The sequence below is a fragment of the Stegodyphus dumicola genome, chromosome 2 (assembly GCF_044657685.1).
Source record: "Stegodyphus dumicola isolate Sdum_Otavi_A_Nest chromosome 2, ASM4465768v1".
Classification (NCBI taxonomy): domain Eukaryota; kingdom Metazoa; phylum Arthropoda; class Arachnida; order Araneae; family Eresidae; genus Stegodyphus; species Stegodyphus dumicola.
Window position 1 is genome coordinate 220,139,416 of NC_140769.1, and position 24,395 is coordinate 220,163,810.

General features: G+C 34.0%; 1 protein-coding gene across 2 annotated transcripts in view; it reads left to right on the top strand.

Annotated features, from left to right (window-relative positions):
- Nucleotides 1-362: 362 nt before the first annotated feature.
- Nucleotides 363-24,395, top strand: part of LOC118199796 (uncharacterized) — a 32,243-nt gene continuing 8,210 nt past the window's right edge. The window contains exons 1-2 of one of the 2 annotated variants that reach the window (XM_085811794.1): nucleotides 363-554; nucleotides 9,069-9,175. The gene's annotated coding sequence lies outside the window, so the exon portion shown is untranslated. The remainder of the gene's footprint in view (nucleotides 555-9,068; nucleotides 9,176-24,395) is intronic. The other variant, XM_035371659.2, reaches the window with a different exon arrangement.

Genomic DNA, 24,395 nt, shown 5'->3' on the forward strand with positions numbered 1-24,395 from the left:
TTCCCTTCCCACATTTCCTACTACTTCCTACTACTACTCTTCTTTCTTTTTCTTCCAGACTGTTATCAGAAGTCGAGTATTAAGATGTTTTTACATCTTTTTTTGACACTCGAGAATAAAATACGATCTGTCTGTCAGGAAGAGAAAATTTTGGTGTAGCACCAGAGTGACTGTGTCCAAGACCCTACCCCGCATTGAAGAATAGTGCTGTTTACGAATGATACAGGAAAATAACTTGTACAGCTTACACATTATAAATTCAAGAAATGTATATGCAAACACATTTACATGACATGGTTTTTTTTTGTTGTTGTTGTTGTTGTTGTTGTTGTTGTTGCAAACTTTGAAATATATATCTGGCAACGTCGTTTGAGTCGGAAATTATATGTATTTTATGCAGCAGTGCGAAGCAATAATTATTGTTTTGTAATCTGATGTTTTGTTGAACGTCTCAATTTTTATTCAAAAATTTCCTTTTTTCGATAAATTTAACTGATAATTAGGGCATCTGTAGATTTTCTACCAATGATGTACAAAGTCGTTTAAGAAATGAAGTAAGTGAAACATGCCTTGGATTTGAAGCAGGGCATCGTAAATTCATTTTATTTTCTGAAAATGCTTATCTAAATCGAAATAATTAAACTTATATCAATAGATGCTTAAACTACGTTTAAGTCTGACATAGTGTAAACAAAATTTGTAATAATTCTTAACGTCTGCATTACTTTTAATGTTAGAGTAATGTATTGTGTGAGTATATTTTATAGCTAATTGAGATACGTGTGTCTTCGTGAACTTGATTTAAGATGAACTGTTGCTTTTTATAGTATATAACAGTGTTTTTGATGTTTTTATGGTTCTATTTGTGTTTATTAAGTAATTTTTAATTCCTACATAGCTTTAAAAATTGCTGAACTTTTATAAAATTAATATGCATTGTCTTAAAAAGAAGTAAGAAGAAATTGGTGAATTTTTTTTTTTCAGTGCTTACTAATTTATTATTTACTGGTAAAATTTGTAAATATAAGTGTGCGTCAGTTTAATAGTTACAGAGAAATCGTGAATTGTATATAGTATTCATGTGATTTGCAATAATACAGCAATGTGTTGTGTATCATTATAGTTTTTAAGTAGTGGATGTAGCACAGTTTTTGGTTGTGTGGATATGGATGTAGTATAGTTTTGATATGAGTATGTGTGGATGTAGCAGTGATGTATAGACAGCTTTAATTCCTATAGTATAATGCAATTATCTCGTCTGAATTGATATAATGTTTTCTTCCCCCTCCCCCAAATAAATCTGTTATTTTGAAATATATATATTTTTCTGTGTTGGGAGGGAAGAGGGAGTGATTGCGAATCTTGTTTATTTAATAATAGAAATACCGCAAAAGCAATTTTCACATTATCTTTTTTTACATATAAATACTAAAAAATATTCTATATATATATTAAATTATTTTAATTGATTTTGTGCATTATTTGTTCTGGTGTAGTATAAGAAATAAAGTGCATGGTATAATAATAATTTGGTATGCTAAATGTTGAAGATGCTCTCATACAGTTCTGAATTTGTAATTTAAATCATGCTCCTCTATCCACTTTTTCAGTTATCCAGAGCTTACTAATGTAGAATAAAAAAGGGTCTTAAGTTTTGGCATCTTCGCCAAGTGACAATTATGTATAACATAGAAAAATATACCACTCGGGTACTATCTTTGTAATCATCCATGCACCTACAAGCTCCTTTCAGGCAGTTAAACTGACTTCAGGCCCAAGTGGATAAGAGCACTGATAATTCAACTTAAATTCAGATCCCACAGAACAGGTTGGCAGCATGTATATTTTTTGGGTACTATTCCATTAAAGCAGTATTAGTTAAAAATGTGTCACTTTTTTTACCACCAATTGTTGACAAGTATAAAATTATGAAATTAGAGTTCAAAAGACTAAAAAAATTAGTTCTGTAGAAAGTATTTTTTTTTTTTTTTTCCTTTTTAATTTTTTAATCTGCAATATTTTACATGTAAATAAAAAAAATGACAAAACAATGAGAAATTTGATTAAACAGGTAGCATAAAATGACAAATATTCAGTATTGCAGAAAAAATTTCATTTTTTGATTATAACCAACACCATGTGAATTCTATCAAATAATGAACTGCTGATCCATTTAGCACTGCCCTACAATCACTCCCCAGTTTAGATATGGCATCTAGTTTCAGGGTCTATAAAATTATAAATGTGATTCACAGTGAAATGTTCATATCCAGCATTTTTAATTTCTCTTTCTTATATCCTTTCTATCATTCTGAAAATATAATGCTGCCATCCACAATGTTTTCCTGAATGGCTGTCATCAATGTTGTAGCACAACGAGCTTGAACACCGACCAGCAAACGTTCTTTGCTTTCCTGGCATAAACCCCGGAATACCCATCGTTCTAGAAGAACACATCCGACTTTTTTTTTTTTTTTTTTTTGTGAAAAGACTTAAAAGGAGTTATTCCAATCTAGTGTCATATTATGGCTGATTTCTAGGGTAAGTTGGCAAAATTCAATCGACGTGAATTCTTGACACCACAGATAGTAAAACGAACGGCATTGAGGAAAGAAAGAAACGAGGGTTGATCTTTACATTATGGTAACTTGGCGAAAATTTGGCGACCAACTCTCCTACAGCAACCCTCTATTTTTTTTTCCCCGCCGCCATTTTGTCTTCACGAAGTAAAGACGTGTTTCTTTTCTTTTTATCTACTGAACACTTCTTCCAACAATCTACTAGCCGAATTACACTTATGCTAGAAATTTTATCTAACAAAACTGCTTAATCATGACAAATATTCACTGCAAAATTGGGAAAAAGTGCACAATACCATACTCCTTACGCGTTTTTCAAAATAACACATACACATAAACCATGTACACGCCGACTTATTTTTACTTAAAAAAACATCCCAGAATTGCACAAAAATGGCATTGCGCACACTCTTCACTATATCCATGTACACTGCTTTTTTCTCATAAATTAGAAAAATTTCACGAAAATACATGACAATTTTCTCAATCTTTAAACCCGGTAAAAAGAACATATATGAAATTACCTGATCGCGAAAAAGTATTTACTCTTTCCAAATATGAACATTTCCACATATAAAATAAATAAAATATCCAAAAACTTTTACCTCTAAATCATCTATTACATTATTACACGTCACCAACGAATTCATACCGCAAGCATTACAAATACTTAGTATCAAATATTTAAATTATTTCCATGCACGTTTACTTCAACTTAAACGTATACCAAATTCCTACAAACATAAAATTCACAAAATAATTATCATTTAATTAAAATATAATTAAATTCAAAAACACTACTTAAAATATAAATGAGCACATACATTAAATTAATAAAAATTACCTTACAATCCTAATTACTTTAAACTAAATCATTGCTAATAACAATTTTCCCAATAATACCAAATTCCTTTACTTCCACCTTACATTTAGAACAATGCATAAAAATAATATCCTCAAATAATTAAAAATACTAACTTACCTAATCTTCTTCAGAATCTTGATTATGTGTCCGATAAACTTTTCTTCTTTCTCTTTCAGGATCTTTAAAATCATACTTATATTTCACAGCAAGGTACCAGGTAAAATAAATAACTTAATAAAACATCTTTATTTCTATCTCGCACTTTTGTGCGAGATAGAAATATTTAGAACTACCCTAACTAAAGAAACATTTATTACTACCCTTTTCAATACCACTAAATACCCATTTCGAATTCACTTTAGTTGCGGCCATGGGATCCAAAAATTCATGAACACTGTTTCACACAACACAGAATAAAGCCAAATACAAAATTTCCAGATTTTTTCCCGATTTCCCCCCTTTTCCGATTAAAGAACCGTAATTCGTCCATTAATATCACATGATATATCCCATGATCTCTCATTTCCCTCACACAAAATAATGCGTAATCGGAACTGAGTACTGCTCACATTATTACCAAAGTCCCAGGTAGTAACCTTTATCGCCTCCAAAATGTCGCCAAACTACCAGTTACCATATTGTAAAGATCAACCGAAACGAGCTTTCAAATTATGTTTTGCAGTTAATCTTTGGATTATGGTAACTTGGCGATTTTTTGGCGACAATTTTTCTTTCTCAGCTTTTAGCAATTTACTTTGGTTTGGTAGTTAATATTTGCTTGTTTCTTTGCGTATTTTTTCTTTCCATAATAATATAACAATATACATAATAACAGTTTATATAGGCTTTGTTTAAGTGCGTCTTCATCAGAAGAATGTATGAATATTGTGGCATATTGAACATGAAATCTTTAGCCACTTTGCTTCTGTCAAAACTGTGAATAATCGATCCTGTTTTTATATTGTTTATTAAAAAAATGTTGTTGTTCTTTCGAATCTTTCATCACATAGGTAATAATGTGTAAGCAAGCATGAAAGTTAAAATGCTGGCTACAGATAGTTAGAATCAAGGCTGTGGAGTCGGTAGGGAAAATGATTGACCTCCGACTTTTGGAATTTTAATGACTCCGACTCTCTCATATATATATATATACAGTCAAAAGTCTTTAATCCGGATTCGTCGATTCCGGATTATCGGTTTTTCCGGATTATAGAACATCAATTTAAATCTGGTAAGATGGCATGCAGAAATTATAAAATTAAAAATATGAAACCGTAATTTATGAAATAAAGAGCAATTATGATCTAAAGGTTATCAAAATTTACAAAAAAAAAGGGCTTAATATTTATTTGTTTACTTTTTTAAACATTTCTTTCAACACGCGCATGCGTAAAGCAGACATTACGCATTGTCGCAATTAGAAAATTGCAACCAGAAAACTATTTGATGTGTATTCGTGATATTTATAATGACGAGGAATTTGATTTAAATCATATCGAAGACGGAGTACAACGAGATGAAATACTACATTTAGTAAGGAATTATAAGCCGAATAAAATAAAAGCATCTGCCCTGATAAGGATAGTGCTGACAGATCAACTTCCAGTTCATTGCGCGCCGCTACGTCCCCCCCCCCCCCGGCAGAGCAGCGTGAAATTGATAAACAGATTTCGGAAGGGTTAGAGAAACAAATCACTTCTCTGTCACTTTCTTCATGCCTTTATCCATTTTTTGCAGCAATTCCATTTTTTGTTTGATGGACATCGAAATATGCTTTCGCTCTGTAGATCCTTCGGCAACTTCAGAATCAGAAATTCTGTTTGGGATAATCGAAAGTTCAAGCTTACTTTTATAAAATTACTCTAACAGTCTGCAAAAAATAATAAGCCGGTTCCAATTCGAAGATTAAGAAACAACGCAATCTGCAACATTAACTGAAATAGATAATTATATAATTTTAGCTTATACCGTCCGTTATACATTAAACACGCATGAGTAAAGGTATTAGGCGTTTATGCATGCGCAGAAAGTTTGTAGCTTTGTGGTCCAGATTATAGATCATTTCGGATTATGGACATCCGGATTAAAGACTTTTGACTGTATATATATATTTGTAATAATAAAATTCCATAGTCAAGAATACACTTAAAATTCTAACTGTATGTTCTTTTCATTTCTAATGTTGACGTTCTCTTATTTGAAAGTATGTAGAATTAAATCCACAGCCCCATAGTCAAGTTGTTTTTCCCGCCTCTTCTACACGTACAGTTATAGAATGTTCTGGAAATATTTAAAGCGAACTGAATTGGCTGATGAGGCTGACGTCATTTCTTGGAAGCTCCGCCTTTCCAGAGGCTATAAAAAGACTCGCAAAAGAATATCGGGGGCTTTTTCTTAAATGTCACGATGCAGTAAACTTCATACAAAAAGTTATTAGTAATTCTTTTTATTTACTCAGGATATCTGATTTTGTAACTGCTATTTCTCCTGAATAATAATAAATGGATCCTATTTTTTTTAAACTTATCGTCTGATCATTTAAGCTACGACTGAAGCTGGTACATCACATATATATATATATATATATGTAAACATATACCCATGGGTAACAGCTTATTTTTTTAATATAAAAGAAGTAATAGATGCTACAGAAAAAAAAAAAAAAAAAATTGATGGCATAGCAAATTATTTATATTAATTAGCATTTATTATGAAATGGAGAAACTGATATTAGTTATTTCTAAGAAACAGTATAGCTTCGGCAATATTTTCTTTGTTGGAGGGCCATAGATCTGAGAAGAGTCTTTCCAGACTAACTTGAGTAGGAGGAAGAGCTGTTACTGTTAGGGCTTACTTCTTTTAACTTTTCAGGATAAGATTTTTCGAAAAGAGATGTCGGTGAATCTTTGGATTATGGTAACTTGGCGATTTTTTGGCGACCAACCCTGCTACAGCAACCTGCTAGTTTTTGTTTTCACGAAGTAAAGGCATGTTTTTTTTTTTTTTTTTTTTCCAACAATCTGCTAGCCAAATTACGCTTATGCTAGAACTTTTATGGAACAAAAGTGCTTAATCATGATGACGGTTAGGTGCGAAATTGGGAGAAAGTGCAGAATCGCAAACTGCTTGCCGCATTTTTAAGAATTGCACATACACGGTATCCATGTACACGTCGACCTATTTTCACTTTAAAAAAAATCCCAGAATTCCACAAAAATGACATTGCACACACTCTTGACTTTATCCATGTACACTGATAAAGTTCTAGCTAGTGGCCTTTATCGCTTTACCAAAATGTCACCTGTTACCTGATTAGCCATGTTTTGCTTCTCAATCCTTTCTTCCCCACAGCAAGAACGTACATAACAATGCCAAATAGGAGTTTGTTTGAGTCAAAAGTTAACTTCATTGGAAGATTCTGAAAACAAAGTCTATTGCTATGAATTTTTCCTTTGTCCTGAAAGAATCTTTTGGTAGCCTCTTCGTCATTAGGTAATTGTGAAATTGTGTAATCCATCGTATGAAAAGAATGACGAAATATAGCAAAACAATAATGAGTGATGATGTTTCAAATAAGAACTAGAAACCTAGAGCCACGTTGAAATAAAAAATACCCAAAATAGCGAGTGGCAATATTTCAAATGAAAGCTAGAAATCTTAACCCATGGATATTTAGCATTGTTTTCTTCTCGTTTTTAACTGACACCGCTTTAACGGAATAGTACCATTTTTTGGATTTTTTTTTAAAGCTAGCCCTGGCTCGAATCCGGGCAAAGCAAAAATGAATTTTTCAATTTAAAAAAAAAAAAAAAAAGCCTCTACAAATACATACTGTTGCGAAGCGGGTCGAAAATGGAGCTCCTCTAGCGGAGCGGAGAAAAAAGTCTGTAAGCTGAGCAGTGTGAGTCAGCGGTGGGCTTGGGGTGCCAGAAAGTGGCAGGGAAATATAGGGTTGCCAGATTTGGAGAAAAACTGGCGATATACCATAGACAGAGCGAAAACATTCTAGAACATCCCTAGCGGTTTTCTTGGGAATATTCTCGAAAGTAGGTTAAATCTATGTATACATTGCTTGTATAGGGAGAAAGTTTTATCTTGAGTTCAGTGATTAGCTTGAAAGCGATCGATCGAGTCGGAAGATGTATTTTATTTTAACCCTTTGATCCGGATTATTGCTCACTATGCTTATGTATTTTATTTTAACCCTTTGATGTGCGGTGGTCGCGCCTTGAAACCACCAATTTTCGAATTTTTTCTCCTCTTCTTTCTGAAATTTTTGAGTGAAACCACTGTTCAAGTCCTGTAATTGTTGTGTTGAGAATACTGACTAACTTGTCAATCAAAAATTTCTCATTTTCAATAATTTCTCTGTCGCTTTCTTCAATATCGGAAGCGCGCATGCGTAAACAGGAAGTGCGCATGCGTAAGTTTGTGGCTTTGAAGTCTGGATTATAGATCATTCCAGATAATGGATGTCTGGAATACGGACTTTGTACTGTATATGAATATTAAAAAGTTTTTCCTTTTGGTTTCAAAATTCCATCTTTTGTTCTAATTTTTAGCCTTTTGAGCGATTACGTTCTCGCCAAGGTATTTTAGTTTTGCCAATGTAGCCTAAATGGCAAACCTATATCTCACTACTTGTAACAATCTTCATAGTTTCGATTGTGTTCTAATGAAAGTGTTCAAAGTTTTTAATTGCTTCTTGTGAGTTTTAATTGAATCTTTTCCCTAAAGTTTTATAATTTCATTTGCGTTTTAAATTCTTTGGATTGTAGTCAAAAGTCTTTAATCTGGACGTCCATAATCCAGAATGATCTATAATCTGGACCTCAATGCTACAAACTAATACGTTGCTGCATGTGCGTTTAATGGATATTGAACGGTATAAGCTGAGCTAAAATTATCTAATTATCTATTTCAGTTAATGTTGCAGATTGCGTTGTTCCTTAATCTTCTAATTTCATCGGGCTTATTATTTTTTGCAGACTGTTAGAGCAATTTTATAAAAGTAAGGTTCAACTTATGATTATGTCAAAAAGAATTTCCGATTCTGGAGCTCCCAGAGGATCTAAAAGCGAAAGCATGTTTCGATGTCCATCAAACAAAAAGTGGAATTGCTGCAAAATAGGATAAAGACATATCCTTTGTTTCTCTAACCATTCCGAAATCTGTTTATCAATTTTTTGCTGCTCTGCGAGGGAGGATGTCATGGTGCGCAATGAACTGGAAGTTGATCTGTCAGCACTATCCTTATGTTCAGGGCACATATTTTTATTTTATTTGGCTTATAATTCCTTAACAAATGTAGTATTTCATCTCGATGTACTCCGTCTTTGATACGATTTAAATCAAATTCCTCGTCATTATAAATATCACGAATACACATCAAATAGTTTTTTGGTTGCAATTTTCTAATTTTGACTATGCGTAATGTATGCTTTATGCATGCACGCATTGAAAGAAATGCTTAATAAAGTAAACAAATAAATATTAAGCTCTTTTTTTTTTTTTTTTTTTTTTTTTTGTAAATTTTGATACTCTTTAGATCATAATTGCTCTTTATTTCATAAATTACAGTTTCATATTTTTAATTTTATAATTTCTGCATGCCATCTTACCAGATTTAAACTGATGATCTATAATCCAGAAAAACCGATAATCCGGAATCGCCGAAGTCCCGACGAGTCCGGATTAAAGACTTTTGACTGTATATGCTAGTTGTTTAAAGGTAAAATTTTGATTTGAATTTTTTGCTGAAGTATTTTATTATTTCACTTATGTTTTCATTCTTTAAGTAGAATTCTCTTTATGTAAGGTACAATATTCTAGTTAGAATTTACTCCCTCCCCCCTCTTTGCTCTGGGGAGGGGCAAGAATTTTAGGGAATCTATTATAATTAAAATACATTGAAATGGTTCATTGGCTAATTCTAGGTACAGAAAAGCAAGGATTTTTGTGGAAGAGAGATTTTAATGCTCCTCCTCCTAGCGAAGTGCCATTGAAGTTGATTGAATTATGTTCGTTTTTCTTTGATTTTTTTGAATTGGGTCATTGCTTGTTTGAAAAGTTTGGTTTTAACATTTTTAAAATTATTTTTTGCATTTATAGGATTATCTGAAATTTATTAATTATGAATTTCAGTTTTTGGTCTTTGTGAAAAATTAGTTCTAAATTTCATACTTTATGTCTTTACGATAATTTTTCAACAGCTTAGTGTTCAAAAATACTAGGCATGTTTATATTTGATTTTTTAAAAATTGTTTTGTGATTTTGTGAGTATTGTTACAGATTTGGTATTTAATGAGTTAATGTTAGTGGAATTATAAATAAAATTGTTTTATTCCCCTTGCAGTGCAGCGTGTGATGAATATTAAAAGAAAGCTAAGCCAGAAAATTAAAAATATAAGAGCGAATGCGTTTAACATTTAATAAATAAATATCTGTTTTTGATTTCGAGAAATTGCTAGAACAATCACGCGTGATTTACAAAGCTTATAAAAAGGAGGAATACCTCTCAAATTAGTTAGTTGTTTTAAGAGTTTGTTTAGAAAACTGCTCTTGTTGACTGTAGCGAATCGCGGATTAGCTTTCTCTAGCTGTTTTGAATTAAGTTCTCTTGAACATTTGAGCAGTTAAAAGATAACTACTGTGAGATATTGTAATACTGCACGAATATCTGAGGAAATTTAAGCATTTTAGTTGTGATAATGATAAATTTTGTTCATTTTTCATTGGACTTGTGCTTTCAATTCATAACAAACCTGTACGCACGCAACAGTATGTATAATTAGAAAACTTTTTATATACCATCTCCAAAAACAGGAATTAAATTAAAACCATAAATTATAAAAGAAAAAAATTAGTATTTTCTAGACCTCTATTGCTTTAAAAACCTAAAAATCTGTAGAGAAAAATCCTTAACTGAAAAAAAAAGTTAAAATTTGAAGTAAAGTAGCTATTGTCATTGATCACAGATTAATTGACTTGTCAAGGGGGAACAAACCAATCTACTATCAATTAACAACAACTAAATTAAGTGAGAGTGTTTCGTCTTTCTTCCAAGTAAGGATCAAATTATATTTCTGCTAGAGCCAAATCATATGTCACGAACAGTGCTCAATCAATAGAAAGATATTAGTCCATTAAAGCCAAAATAAATTAGTAACTAAATAAACAAAATAAATTAGTAAATAATCTCTTAAATTTAAGTTGCTCATGAAGAATACAACTAAATGAGATTCTCACTTTAGAAGAGATATTCCGACACTCTCATTTTCAAACTCAAATTCAAAAGTTAAACATTTTTTAACATGAAGTAATTCAAAATCAAAAGATCAAAATTGACACAATCCTTTAAATAAAATTTTACTATTTATTTTTATTAGTAGTTAATTAGATGTAATTTAAAGATCAAACTAGTAAGGAAATTAAAATTAACGTATTTGCCTGCAAAAATGTAAACCAAAATGGCTGGAAATGCAATTGTATTCAGTGATATACACACACACACACATAATATGTGTGCATGTAAAATTTGGGCGGGGAGGAGATAAGCTAAAATTCTAGCTTTAATTTGTAATTTATACCTTAAGTCTCCTTTTTGGGACAAAAAGCACACTTTTCCCTGAATAATTATATTAATACTTTTACATTTTGGAAAATATTTTAAGAAAGAAGCAAGAGCAACATTGATACTTTTAATGTTTTGGGGAATATTTGAAGAAAGGAGCTGCAGACAGAATTCTTGCAAGCTAGAGAAGTGAAAAAAAAATGTGACATTTCCAAGATGAAAACCTGGTTCAGAATAAATAAATTTTGGTTCAGCTTCATTTTGATTAGTTGTTTGAGTTCTGGTTTGAAAATTTTTAAATTGTTTTTGCCTGAAGCATTATGTCAGTACCTGCATCATTAACATTGTTTAAGAATAATGTGAGTAGAATGCATCTTAAAGTGACACAGTTTAGAGTATTATTTTAAGCAGTTGCTGTTTTTAGAATAAGAAGGGAAAATAAATGAATTAAATAGAGTTAAGAGGCTATTGAAAATGAAAGTTTAGAAATATATTTTATCTAGTTTTTTACCACATAAAGTATAGAATCCGAAATCCAAACATGCAGTATCTGGACCACCAGGCAAAAAAATATATAAATGTAAAATAAAAAAAAAAAAAAAACTTTTGAGAAATGTATTTAAAAAAAGAAAAAACAAACTAGAACTCTCTTTACTCTTTCGAAATCTAGAAATGGAGAATATAATACTCACTTAAAAGAAGCATGGTAAATGTGATTTTTCTCCTGATTAATTGACATTCTTGCATGTCACAACCAGGCACTTTCTGGTTACGGAAGTGGTTCCTGGACCAATGTCAGTACAGGGATTTGACGTTGTACAGTACAAAGTCCGTAATCCGGACTTGTCGGGACTTTGGTGATTCCAGATTAGGGGCTTTTCCGGATTATAGATCATCAATTTAAATTTGGTAAGATTGCATGCAGAAATTATAGAAATAAAAATATGAAACCATAATTTATGAAATAAAGAGCAATTATGATCTAAAGAGTATCAAAATTTACAAAAAAAAAAAAGCTTAATATTTATTTGTTTACTTTATTAAACATTTCTTCCAATGTAAGTTAAGTTGCTTCGTTTTTTGTGCTAATACTTTCTATTTAATTCTATAAACAGACATAATTTCTTGTTCAGTTACAAAGTTCCACTGCTCAAGTCCTGTAATTGCAGTGTCGACAATCCTGACTAACTTGTCAATCGAAATTTTTTTGTTTTCAATAACTTCTCTGTCACTTTCTTCACTGTCGGAAGTGGTTGCCATCCTTTAATTGATTGATGATTGGGGCATTGTTGTTGCAATCAAAAACTTCTGTTATATCATCTTCATTTATTACCGCTTCTCCACATTACTTTACAAAATCCAATAACTGGAAAATTTCATCTCTAGTTTGTGATGTCCAAAAACCTTCAAATTCGTGGCTATCATCATCGCGGCATTGAAAGTTCAAGCTTAATTTTTATAAAATTGCTCTAACAGTCTGCAAAAAATAAAAGCCGGATCTAATTAGAAGATTAAGGAACAGCGCAATCTGCAACATTAACTGAAATGCCTTAGAATCAGTAAAGATAATTTTAGCTTAGCTTACACCAATCGTTATGCATTAAACGCGCATCTGTAAAGCATACAAAAAAAGTTTGTGGTTTTGAGGTCCGGATTATAGATCATTCCGGATAATAGACGTCTGGATTACGGACTTTGTACTGTATTGATATCTAACAAGATCACACTTTCAGCCTTTGAGTGGTTATGGGGAGACAACAGTTTTTTACCTGACCTAAGCAATAAATGAAGCTCCAGTGTTACCATGTCTACATGTCATCTTTCTAGATTTAAAATGATGATATCAAATACAGAAATATCTGAAAGCCTGACAATTTTGGATCTTACATATTTGATATACACACACACACACATGTTGGTCCATAAAAGTCTTCATCTGGCATTTATTTTTGTAACTGTTGGTCATAAACATATCCTTTCAATATTCATTTATTGGCACTTTTAATTTAAAAAAATCGATTTTTAAAAAATATTGAAGTCATACTTTTTATACATAAAGTTTGATTCCCATGTGACAAAAATTGAATAAAATACTTAATAGCAAAATTGGGGTTATTTAACATTATTTTTAATTTTGTTTCAAGGGTTGGTTTAAAAAAAGTAAAAATAAATTAAAATAATTTAAAATTGGTTTTTCCTTCTTAAATGCCATTTATTGATATTTTGAAATTTACTATTGTGCTACAGAATTTATTAAGTTTTCAAAGCTATAAATGTGTTATTAATATTCTCATGAAATTGTTTTACTTTAAGATGATAATACAATAATCTTATAAAAAAAATTTTTAACCCTTTGAAGGGCACCAGTATATAATATATACCGGTTGTTTGTCAATTTTTTAACCTCGAAAAAATGCTAAATTCTCTACACCAAAAGCTATAATCATAAATTTCTAGTGTTTCCTTTCGATTCTAAATGGCAGCACCACCCTATGAATGCTCAATATTTTGCAGTTATGAAATACCTCGTTTCAAGGTATCATGTTTGAAGATTGATAAATTCTATTGAGGGAAAGAAAAAATTCAAAATCTAAATATATGATGTACACATGCTGAACCTTTTATATTTACTGCATTTTAATCAAAACTGATAATTAAAAGAAGATTATGTATATGTTTTTAATACCGGTATATAATATATACCGACGCCCCTACTGAGGTTATCTTGCCAATAGATGGCAGCACCAGGCTTCTCCTTCTCTACTGTGTGAGATGACGACATTTCTTTACATTATAATAGTTTATGATGTAATAATTTGTTTATGATTAACTTACAAGCTGTTTAGGATTCAGTATTATGTTCATGAAGGGATGGGGAGTTTACAGACCCTGCACTAGGACTGAATACGAGTATATTTGTTTCTTTTTTTACTCTGCACAAGTTTCATTCCTCTCTATTAATCTAAAATTTTAACTTCATCACTTCACCCTTTCCCAAGAGAAAGACGATTTCAAAATTGCCCCCTCCCCAAGTCCTGCTGTGCTGCCTCAGTGTGGTGGGGGGGTGTCACTGGGCGGAACGGGCAAAGTACGTTGGGAGCATAGCTCCTGGTAGGGCCACCTTAGGCGTGAAGGCCGTTCCAACATGCCCAGCTAAAGCATAGCAGGTGAAGATCCTTCAGGGGATTACCGTATCGGTGATCGGGTGTCACAATCCTGGAGTCCCAGTGATCTCTCCTCCTTTCTGCCTCCTTTCCTCTTCACTGCAACTTTGCCCATTTTCCTTCTCCCATGTGGTTTCCTCTTCCGAGGTTCGGGCTCGTCATAAGAAACTGGAACAGCCTTGTCTCTAGTTTTTCGAGTGGCGAGAAAACTGCCCACGTGTTTGCCATGCATGGAGACCTGTGTCACTGGAAAGGAGGGTCCTGGTAGCTGAGGGGCGAGGTACTATCCCCAATACACTGCTTTGGCCTCTGCTTCAGTTAAATGGGAGGCACCTTGTCGTCCTCATGGGTGTCAATCGGCTGGTCAGTAGTCCTTGTGTCAGTGGCTTGGGGACAAGCTCTCGGAAGTACCTGCTTTTGGGAAAGCCGACTGTGGAACTTCAGATTGCGTATAGGTCCGGCTAGCCCTGGCATAGGAATCTGCGTCCCCTTGTTGGGCTCCATGGTGGGTGGGGCGGTCGGACCCGAATCTTACTCAATTTAAATATGAATACTATGATACCTTCCTGCTTCAAAAATATGCCCGATACTCGACTGTGACTAAAAGATTAAGAAGCGACATAGAAAGCACTGCATCAGATGTACTTTGTCCACGTTTCTTAATTATAACCAGCTCTGAAGAATTGAATAAAATGTCACCCTTTCTAATAAACAAACATCTTTTGTCTTCTGTAGGAGAACTGAAAAATATTAAGAGACTTCGATCTGGAGACCTTTTGATAGAAACTGTGTCCGGAAAGCAATCTAATAATCTTTTGAAACTAAGTTAGGACAAGCAGACATTGTAGTTAAGCCACATAACACTCTAAATTCATCCCGAGAAGTAATCTCTGAAATAGACTTACTGTCAGTAACTGAAGAGGAATTTGTGAAAAAGTTGGCAGATCAAAACGTGTGTGGTGCTCGTAGGATCAAAATACGGAAAGAAGGTCAACTCATTCCCTCTAAACATGTCATAATTACTTTCAGGTCTCCTAACCTGACTAAAAACATCAAAGCTGGATACCTAAACTGTTCAGTCAAGCCATATATATCGAATCCAATGCGTTGCTTTCGATGTCAGCGCTTTGGACAGGGAAAGGCCTCTTCTCGCGGTAGCCTCATATGCGCTCGATGTTCCATCATAGGCCACGCTAATGAAGGCTGCTCTGCTGCCCCCTTGTGTATAAACTGTAAAGGCGAGCATCCAGCTTTTTCAAGATCATGTCCGAAATGGCAGACAGAAAAACAAATTCAAAACATTAAAGTTACACAAAAGATATCATTTGCAGAAGCCAAAAGACTTGTTCTTTCTAATCAGCCAGGACCTAATAAATATTATGCATCCGCAACAAAATCATTCAGATCAGTATCAACGCAAACCACAATAACTGCACCGAAAAAAGAAGTAGCAACCACAGAAGATCCTAGAAACCAAAAATCAGGGGAAAAACCTGATGTTGAAAGTAGTACGCCAGTGACAGCACCCAAAGGAAAACAGGATGTCCAACAGAACAAGCATAGAGATGGTATCAAAGAGAAAAATAAGCAAAAACCAAGGACCCCCAGTCAAAGTTCCATCGCAAGCATAAGTTCAAGACGCTTAGACGACTCAAACAAAATGGACGTCGAAGAAGGGTATCCCTTCCAAAGCACCTTTTGCCTCGAAAGTCAAAACACCAACACCGCCAAAACAAGCATCAATAATGGGTACATTTATTTCGTTGAATTGCCGAGGTTTTCGTCAAATCCTAGATAACATCAAGGATTTAATAAACATGTATCAACCTGCCTGCCTTGCGCTTCAGGAGACCTTGTTAAAACCAAGCAGACATGCTAAGATACGGAGATATACAACAGTAAGAAAGGACAATCCATCTGGGGATCGTGCCTGTAGTGGTGTGGGCCTTATCACCTCCCACATTCACCCATACATTGCTCTCCCTTTGACGATCTCTCTTCAAGCTGTGGCAGTTCAGATTAATTTATGCTTTTCAATCTCTGTATACACCATTTATTTACTCCCACATGAGCATATTGATCAGCAAGAATTTGACAGAATAATAGAGCAGCTCCCAGAACCTTTATTGCTTTTAGGTGACTTCAATGCCCTTAGTACATTATGGGGAAGTAGGAACACATTCAAGGGGCCAGCAGATCGAACAATTAATGGAAGATCACTCTATTTGTCTCCTTAATAATGGAGAATACACTTACTTTCATCAGTCGACTAGAACCTTTAATGCAATTGATCTGGTTTTTTGTTCTCCATCTCTACTACCTTTCTGCTCTTTCAGTGTAGGGGAGAATCTCTACGATAGTGACCACTTCCCAGTCATTGTAAATATTACAGGGAATTCAAAGATCTCAAGAGAACCACGCTTATTTTACGATAAAGATGATTGGGATCTTTTTGAATCTTGTGCTGTGCTGACTGAAGAAATGGTCAACGATGTGGATATTAATACTGCAGTAAAAATGATCTCTGATACTATTGTACAAGCTGCTGAACTCTGTATTCCAAAGTCCTCGACAAAGTTCCCAAAGTTCCCTAAACCCTGGTGGAACAATGATTGTCGTAAAACTTCGAAAGAGCAAAAGAAAGCTTGATGTATCTTTCGCCGATATCCAACACTGGACAATCTTTTTGCCTTTAAAAAATCTAAGGTGAATGCAAGAAAAGTGAGACGGCAAAGTCAGAGAAAATCATAGGCAGCCTAATTGTCCCCTATTACCTCCTCAGTGTCTAGCAAACAGGTTTGGGAAAGAGTCCACAAAGCCTCTGGACTCTATAATGATTATTCCTTTTCTGTTCTAGAAAAAGATAAGTAGTTGATTAGCACTAGAGAAGAAATAGCCGATGCTTTAGGTGATACATTTGCTGCTGTCTCTGGCACTAGCAATTACTCAAAAGAGTTTCTGCCCACAAAGATGCGCTTGGAAAGGAATCAAATCGACTTTTCAAATCCTAATGCAGAATCTTATAATAAAGATCTCACTTTGTTTAAATTAAGAAATGTAATATCTCGCAGTGATAGGACTTGCCCTGGTCCTGATGGCATAAGTTATCCGATGATAAAGGACCTTTCCTATGAATCTCTAGTGATCCTTCTTGCTCTATATAATAAGATATGGAAGGAACAGATTTTTCCTACTGCCTGGTGCAGGGCCTTTGTTATTCCTATAGTAAAACCCAGCAAGGACCCGAAAAGGCCTTTAAATTATCGCTCACTGGCTGCCTTTGCAAGATTATGGAAAAAATGGTAAATCACCGTCTTACCTACTATCTGGAGACTAATCATTGCCTGCCTTACCAAAGTGGTTTCCGTAAGGTAAGATCTTCACTTGATAATGCCCTGTTTTTAGAAACCGCAGTACGCAATGCATTTGTGAGAAGAAATCATGTGGTTTCTATCTTCTTTGACATGGAAAAGGCGTACGATAGAACTTGGCGGCATGGAACTCTTCATGACCTTTACAGCACTGGATTGCGAAGAAATCTACCCATCTTTATTCAAAACTTTTTGAAGGACCGCACTTTCCAAGTCAAGATTAATTCATTGCTTTTTCAAGTATTTGTACAACAAGAAGGTGTACCACAAGGTTCAGTGCTCAGTGTCACTCTTTTCAGCCTGAAAATTAATTCCATTTTAAGAGAACTTCCTCCCACAGTGCATGGTTCCCTGTACGTTGATGATCTGGTGATCTTTGTCAAGATCAAGTTATGAGATACATTGAGAAACAACTACAAATAGCTCTAAATAGAATCATAAAGTGGTCCAACAACAATGGTTGTAAATTTTCTAGCCAGAAGACAGTCCGTGTGCACTTCTGTCGCAAAAGAAATCTACACCTTGATCCAGAGCTGCATCTTAACGGCTCTTTGATCCGTGTTGAGCCAGAAGCAAAATTCCTAGGAGTTATCTTTGACAGAAAGCTCACGTTCCTTCCGCATATCCTAAACTCTTTATCCTAATCTTTCGCATATCTAAATATCCTAAAAGAAAAAATGAGCTAAGCTCTCAACATACTGAAAGTCCTGGCCAATACCTCATGGGGAGCAGAACGTTGTTCTATGCTCCGTATTTATAGAGCTTTAATCCGTTCCAAACTTGACTATGGCTGTGTTATCTACGAATCAGCAAGACCTTCTGTGCTTCTAAAATTGGATCCAGTCCACCATCAAGTGCTATGGATTTGCTGTGGAGCCTTCAGAACATCTCCAGTCCACAGTTTATATGTCATCTGTTTTGAATCTTCTTTGGAATTCAGACACAAGCATTTATCTATTGATCTTCATTATAAAGTAATGTCACAGGCCGAACATCCTGTCCGACTCATTACATCTGATCAGTACTGGCGTCTTTACCATGCCTGTCCTTCATGTATCCCACCTTTTCATCTTCGCTTTCACTCACTGATTGAAGAATTTAACCTAAATAATCTGCACCCCAAAAGCTTTGACTATTCTATTTGACCCAAAAGCTTTTCGGTATTGCTCCCTGACAAGAAGTGAACATTCACCTACTTAACATCTTTGGAGAACTAAAGAAGAGCAGTACCAATGATATCCATTACCAACAAATTTACCTAGAGCGTAGAAGCAGTTATTCTAACTACAAAGCAATTTTTACTGATGGCTCAAAGAATCATGACCACGTCGGGGCAGCTTTTGTTTGTGATAAAGAAATAAAGAGTAGTAAACTTCATAAGGCTGCATCTGTCTTTACTGTGGAAACTTTTGCCATTTTGAATGCTTTAATCCTTATCTCTAGGCAAAATAGCAGAAAGTAGTGATGAGTCGGTACTACCAAACTGGGTATTTTGTAAGGGGTACTGAAAATTGGTACATCCAAGTACCCGTTACTTCAGTACCGAAATCGGTACTTTTCGGTATTCGTTACTTCTGTACCGAAACGGGTACTTTTCGATATTCATTACTTTGTAACGAAAATATGCATCTCTTCTCGGTATTTCGGTATTCGTTACTGGAGGATCGATGAGGGTTCAGCTCACTTCAGTTTTGGTACGAGGACATTAGTATCTGGTTGTATTTGCGAAATGGGGATATGCGCTCCTTGTGTCCATGAATGACCTTGAAATAGGGCATGGAATGGCAAACGTGAAAGGAGGGGAATTTCCGTTCCGTTCGTCACGGAGACTAGAGTTTGAGGTAGTATAATTAATTGCTTTTGTGTGTGCGGGAGGACGAGTGTGAAATAGTGGAAATTTTTTGAAAGGCCGTTTGTTGTGTGTGGGGGGGAATAGTAACAGTTGGAGTCACTGTCGCCGGCATTGCTTGCTTGTGATTGGAGTCGGTATAGTCAGGAGGGAAAGGGAGGGGAGCGCTAGATGATTTGCAATCCGAATTGTGCATGTTTAAATTTTTCATCATTTGTAGGAGAAAAACTGCGTGGATCTGAAATGATTGATTTGGTAAGTTGCTGTTGTTGGATTGGTGAATGGAATCAACTACCAACTAGATTACTTCCTTTTCCTCAACATGTTTTTAGCATAAATCATGAAAAATATTTTTCGTTTGCTTGCTTAATAGGGCAACATAAATCATATGATCCTTTTTAAATAAATATGATCCTTTTTTATCCCGCTGTACCTACTTCAGAAAATGTCACAGCATCTAGCATTTTTTTTTTTTACTCCCTCTGGAGCTTATTTGAGGGGAGAAAAACTATCGAATAGAACACCGGAAATTATCCGGACATGTTTAAACATACATGTCCCTCCTTTTTTTTCCTTTGCATTTTTTGCTCTTTCATGCCTGATTAATAGAATCATTAGGCGATATTGCACTTAGCTCCTTCAGTGCGCAAAATCATTAGCTGTGTATTTCGGTACTCCAAATCGTTACTAGGGCACTTCGGTACTCCAAATCGTTACTAGAGTACTTCGGTACTCCAAATCGTTACTAGGGTACTCCAGTACAGCAAACCGTTACTCTGGTATTTCATTACTTCAGTACTCCAAATTGTTACTTGGGTACTCGGTTCTTGAAATCGGTTTTTGGTACTTTTCAAAGTAACGGGTATTTTGTACCGGGTACATAAAAGTACCCGGTACGAAAGTTGCCCATCACTAGAAGAAAGTTCATCTACTCTGAGTGCTCTTGAATCAATAAATAAAAATATCAGCCACACTTTGTTCTTAGAAATTTTAAAGGCACACCTCCGTTTGAGAAACACAGGTTATTATATCGCGTACTGCTGGGTGCCTGGACACGCTGGCATCAAAGGCAATGAACTCGCCGATATTGCAGCAAAATCTGCTGATATTACCTCAGAAAACGATGTCCCTTTTACAGACATACGGAATTACATTAGAACAAAGGTCTTTTTTAGGTGGCAAGAATTCTGGGAATGCCAAACTCTTAACAAATTAAGGCAGGTAAAACCCAATTTGGAGTACTGGGAGTCGAGAGAGAATCGGAAGGAGGATGTAGTACTGATTCGCTTACAAATTGGTCATTGCAGACTGACACATCAGTACCTCTTGAAAGGAGACAATGAGCCTATTTGTGGCACTTGCAACGTTCCCGTTTCAGCCAATCATATTTTAATCTGCTGTCCTGCTTTTAGTCAGAAACGTGAATTTTATTTTAACTCTACGAATGTTAACTTAACAGATCTCATTGGAAGAAACCCTCACATCAACCTCATAAGTTTTTTAAAAGACATTTCCTTTTACCATATGATTTGAACTACATTTTATCCTGCTTTACCTGTTGTTAGAGCATTTTAAAGTCATTGCTCCATGCCTTCATCAGTATTTCATGTTCATTTCATCAATTCACTTGATACTTGTTTATTCATCTTGAATTTTACTCACCATTTGTCTGGCACATAATAACCCTCGAGGTTTTGTGCCATTTAAAAAAACCAACCAACCAATCAAAATTGCCATATGGGGTCAAAATTTTACACAATTGTAGGGGTTAAATGTGGCATGTTAGCCCCCAAAAGACCAAAAGTATTTTCCAAAATCCTAGAATTCAAAGAAAATGAAAGGAGGTGATTGACAACTGATTTGTCATTCCCGAGTCAGGCCTTCTTCCCTTTGTGTGGTGTGATAAGATTACACAAAGAGAAAGCTCACTTAAAAATGCCGGAAATGGAAGTGCACTTGAGGTCCATCTCTTAGTGTAATCAAAAAAACTGCTGATTTAAAAGCATGCTTCTTCTTATCATCTTTGTTAATTTCAGATGAAAGACTAGGGAACCCAAGAGAAATTTAGGGTTAGATTAAAAATCAATTTTTTTGACATAAATTTCACAGTTGGTGAAATGAGGGAAAATATTTCTAAGGCTCATTTTAGATGCAAACTAGAATGTATCCAAAAGTTAAAAAGGAGCCCCTAGGAGGCCAAAGGGTTTGAAAATCGAAATAAGAGCTTTGAGGTGTATAAAATAATAAAGTTGTTTAAGGGTGTTTCTTCCTGAACAAAAAGATATATTAGAACCTATATTTACAAAAAATTAAAAAGTGGTCCTTATGGTTCTTGATAATCTAAAGTGTGTATGCATCAGGAGGGGTGGCGATTCTTGGTATCATAGCATGAACCATGGTTTTTTTACACATTGTCTAAAGCATAAAATATGACTTCAAAAATGCAACATATTTTCTCATCTGAGTCCTAGTGTTTCATTTTTTAATCTTTTTTATTTTTCGGCTGTTATATCTCCTTGTAATATTATACTAGTTAAATTGCAGCATGATACGATTTACACATGCAGTGTCATATTTACTAATTTTTTTTATAAAATAATAATATCAAATTTAAATCAAGTTCAAAAGCTTTTTACCCATATTTTACATCAGTATATTCAGCTGGGTTGCATCATCAAAGTGCATAAAAACATAATTTTTATTTTTAAAATTTCTACCAAAATTTTAAAAGTTTTTGTCTTTAGACTTACGTAACTATATTCAAGCACCCATCTCTACAGATGCACATCAAAAGTATGCAAAATTAATTTAAAAAACAAAATTAACAATTGGCAGCTACCTGGAAAAAAAAAATGTCTTAGAAGGGCAAAATTTAGGACTTCGCTCTAGATTTTTTTAAGTCTCAATTTTGTGTCCTTAGGGTCCATAAGTTATAGTTCATGAAAAATTTTACCGCAATTTAAATTATTTTATACACCGCCCCTCAAAGGGTTAAGCTAGAAATTGTTTTTAATTTAATGCAAATAGTGTTATGGGTTGGCTGTGCCAATGCTAAAGCTTGCTATTCTAGAACATTAATTTCATAAGACTCTTTGAATAAGATCTTTTTTTTTTAATGGATTGTTACGTTTTACAAATAAATTGACAGTGAACTTATAGTTGTAAACAAAAATGCATAGAATTTGTTTCAGTAGCAGTCTAAAAGTGTCAGCTGACAAGTTTCAAAAGAAAAAAAAAGTTATAAGATTGACAGAAGAATAACAAAACAAACATAATGATGTCTTGTGCAAACTGAAATTTCTTTCTTGCCAACCCAATGCTAATATGTTTGGTACTTTGCCTCACGTTTGATATATTTTAAATATTGGTGAAAGTGTGTGGATAGCTATTTTATGTTTACTAGGTGTTCATGCAGTTCTTGTTTCAGATTAAAATTTGCATTTTAGTTTAAATATAAAGCGTTCATGTAATTTTACTTAGGTTATTTTATTAAACAGTGAAATTCAATTAATAGCATTTATATGTATATATGTATATATTCAACTGCAGAAAAATAATCTTTTTTTTAGGACTAGGAAAATGTATGAGATTTTTAAATGAATGGCTGCAAAAGTTGAATTATTTATTTATTAAAAGGCACAAGGACATGAAAGAGTAGTGTTTTTACTTGGATGCAGATATTTCCAGATAAAATCAAATAATGTGTTGAACTGTAATAGGTATAATGTGTAATTTCATTTGCACTCTTTTATTTTATCTGCATCTTTGCAACAGACCCAGCTGTGAGCTTCAGTTGGTTCATACCTGTTTGACAAAACCACATCCTGATTTCTTTTTTGGAAAACTAATTTTTGTAATTATAATATTGATGCTACTGATAGTCAACCTGGTCCCTACCACTTACTAGTGGGCAATTTTAAGCTTTAATTTTGAACAGTATAGGCGTCTGTTCTCGCTTGTGCAGATCACTTCCATTTCCATGTATAAAGGCTCGTTTCCATTAGTGCGTTGCTAACACGTAGCGTCATTGGGAGAAACGTGTATGCAGACGGAAGACTGTTTACAGTATTGCGGTGGATTTACGTGTATGGAAGTTCGCTGGTCGATTGCATTTATTGCCACCAGATGTCTCTGTATTTAACTTACGGGATTTGGACAAATTCGATGTCGTTGCAAAATTTTATTTCTGCTTATGAACTGGGAAGTAAAGCACGCTAGCAATTTTTAGATAAGTAAGGTAATAATCTATATTATGAACCATCTGTAATTGCATTGAAGCTGAAGGAATTCTTAAAAATTTCTTCGCATTTTTAGAAGCCTTAAATATTAACGAAATAATATATAATTAAAACTAAAATGTACTGTTAATGCAAAACAAAGGAAAAAAAGTTAAACACATTTAAAAATAGCTAGTACTTTAAAAATACAGAGCAACTGTAAAGAAAGGTTCACAATATTTACACAAAGTCTGCCATACTTGTAATACTGTGGACTGCCCCTTGAGACTATATTTTTAAAATATGCCCACATTTCGGGAGAAAACAGATAGCATATAAAATTTTAGCATCAATTTCTTCAATGTCATAGCTGGATAATTTAATAGAAATCTCATTTGTTTTAAAACGCACTATGCGCAGTTATATTATATGCATAATCCATAAAATATTGTTAAGTTTTTTTTTAAATGTTTCATTAAAAAATATTTAGGGCATTAATACTATCTCACATTAATTGGTGGTGAAAGTTTAGCTCCTGGAAATATCCCAGAGTCTCAGCACATGTATGTACATTCACATACATGTGCTGAGATACATGTGTAACATTCATAAGTTTAAGTGAAACGAATATATATATATATGTGTGTGTGTGTGTGTGTGTGTGTACAGGGAGTATGCTTTAAATTTGTATTATTTTATAACTTTGAAAATAAATTCTTGAGGGGAAAATTTAAGTAAATGAGAGCATAAATAAAACATTAAATTTAATGCATAAAA